This window comes from Meleagris gallopavo, chromosome 3 (assembly GCF_000146605.3).
Source record: "Meleagris gallopavo isolate NT-WF06-2002-E0010 breed Aviagen turkey brand Nicholas breeding stock chromosome 3, Turkey_5.1, whole genome shotgun sequence".
Lineage (NCBI taxonomy): Eukaryota > Metazoa > Chordata > Aves > Galliformes > Phasianidae > Meleagris > Meleagris gallopavo.
Genome location: NC_015013.2, coordinates 33720030 through 33722584, shown reverse-complemented (window position 1 = coordinate 33722584; position 2555 = coordinate 33720030).

Below are 2555 nucleotides of genomic sequence, written 5' to 3'. Positions count from 1 at the left end.
AAAAAAAAAAGTTTGAACAAAAATGCTTACATATAGGAGAGTTCTTTTGCTGTCACTCATGCTCTACTTCCAATTTTGTTTCTCTGTTTTACTTTAAAATAGACATCTTGAAAACATAAATGATTTTGGAAACAGTATTTGCTATCATTATGGAGAGTTTTGTTATTTTTTGGACGTGAAAAGTAGTAATGCATTCTTAGTAACTTTGTGCTGATTGTGAATAGCATCTTCCAGTTGTACCACAGCAATAAGGTTACTCTGGAATTGTGCAAAGCAGTTTGCTCTCTAAATGAAGAAAAGAATCCAGGTGACTTTCTTACAACAAGAAAATTTAAAACTGAGTAGTAGTAGAGAACAATCATTCTGTTTACCAAAGGACAGAGAGCTGTACCTTCTGGAAGGGAGTGTTAAGAACTAAAATTGCAAGCAACAGTTGAAAGAGAAGAAAGAACTGCAGAATTTGACAGTTATGGCACTAAAAGTAGCCATGTACTTACATGCCTGAGGCAAATAATATTGCTACTTAAAAGGCTGAGTTAGGAGAGCAAGTGTTAGCTATAGCTTCTGGGCTATCAGATCACCTGAAGCAAGTTAGAATGAAAAAATCAGTGCAGCACAGCATTCAATGTGTTATCAGTGCCCAATAGCAGATATACTGCCTACTGAGCTGGGGTTTTGTTGTCATTGTCTAGCAGCAAGATCATTTGTTTTAATGACCTTCTGCCATCATGTAAAAGCAAAAGCTCTTTTGATTGGATGTGAGGTAAATTAAAGGCTAATTGGTATTCCACTGACAGTATACAGTAGGTACCTCATTGTGCTGCTGACAAGATCTGATTGATGCTGCTTCAAGAACATACAGGTTTAAAGGAAATTAGTTTGATAGGAAAAGAATTGCAGCACCAAATTTTTGAGTTATCTACTAGTGTTCCATTTCACAAGAGATATTATACCATCCAAATTTAATACATACCAGGCAGAAGAAACCACAATGACAAAAATCCTGAACATTATTGTGGCATCTGTCATATGCTGCATGATGTTATCACGTCTTTGAAACAAGTGCACCTGAACGCAGCAATAGTTTAACAAGAGTGAAGATTTCTGAGTACCAGTTCATCAAAACAGGCGAGTCTTGTGGCCAACAGTAGGCATTCTACACAGAGATCCTTTTTCCTACTAGAAGTGTTACAGGAATTTCTGAATATTAATGCTGGGCTGCTAGACATCCAGAAACACTGCACATGCCACATAGTTCTGTGTTGTATTTGCAGTAGTGTAGAACACTGTTGTGTTAGAAGAGATACAGAGTTTGTCTTGTCACGCACAATTAATACAACACATTTTGGACACTGTCTACCCTGCAGAATATAAACATGAATTTGGAACATGCCCCAGGACCTACTTAATGCATACACTCCTCTTTCTTTCCAGAAAGCTCCAGAGAGAAATGTGGCAACAGTTTTAATGCATAGAATACACTGCAAATGCTTGTGACGTAGGCCTCGTGTCATTACAAGGTTGCTTTAGGTATTACCTTAACTGTAGCCATAAAAGCTTAATTCATCAGTAGTTAAACTGGTATTAAACCAGTTTAAAAAAAATATTTTTAAATGACAGAATGTGTCAAAGAGAAAGGTGGTCAGCCATAAATCCAATACTGCCTTCAGCACAAATGGAAGAACCACAGTAGAGGTCACTGATGCAATCTTTCTTTTGTAAGACACTGCACTTAAAAGTAGAGACAATATGCTTCTACCACAACCCTCATTCTTCAACATGAATTTTCTCAGCTCAATCAGAGCTGCTCAATCTTACATTGTTATCTCAAGTAAAGAAGTGAAGGCAATGGGTGTCATAAAGCCCAGTGCTATCTTGGTTAGAGTTGCAGCCCTGCTGTGCTGACTAGACCAGCTCTTATGGGATTCAGGTTTCTGTTCACACAGTCAAATAAGCAAAACAGGAACAGACAAAAGAGGAAGATATTACTTCTGTGTGGGAACTACAGCTATACATATTTGGTTATATAAATATTTGGTTTTTTTTTTTGACAGAATACCTAACCTTCTGTGTTTTAGAGACATATAAAATGTACATGTTTGATGATGTTGGATCTCTTAGGCAACTTTCAGAAGTAAATAAAACTCTTGACTCCAGATGACAAACTGTACTCAGACACTTAAACCATTTTATTCCTAAGGCACAAAGGAATAGAATCTCCATCCTGGGATACCTTGTATTTATGTTGTAGTTTTCACTGTGAAGATATGTAATAACTTATGCTACTTAAAAGCATGTCACGCATGAATAAATACTCTTATTCTCTTGCTTAATCATCTTTCAGTCAATAGCATTTAAATTAATGTATAACATGATTTACATTGTGGACACTCAGTCTGCCCAGTAAGTGGCCTCTGATCTCCCGTTCCTCCAGCTGCTGGCACCTGGACATGTAAGCTCCCCAGGGCCATTGTTCCACACCAGCTGCTGGAGCCCAGACCCCCTCTTCCACGTATGCACACACTGTGAATCTCTCTGGTACCTGCCTCCTGAAT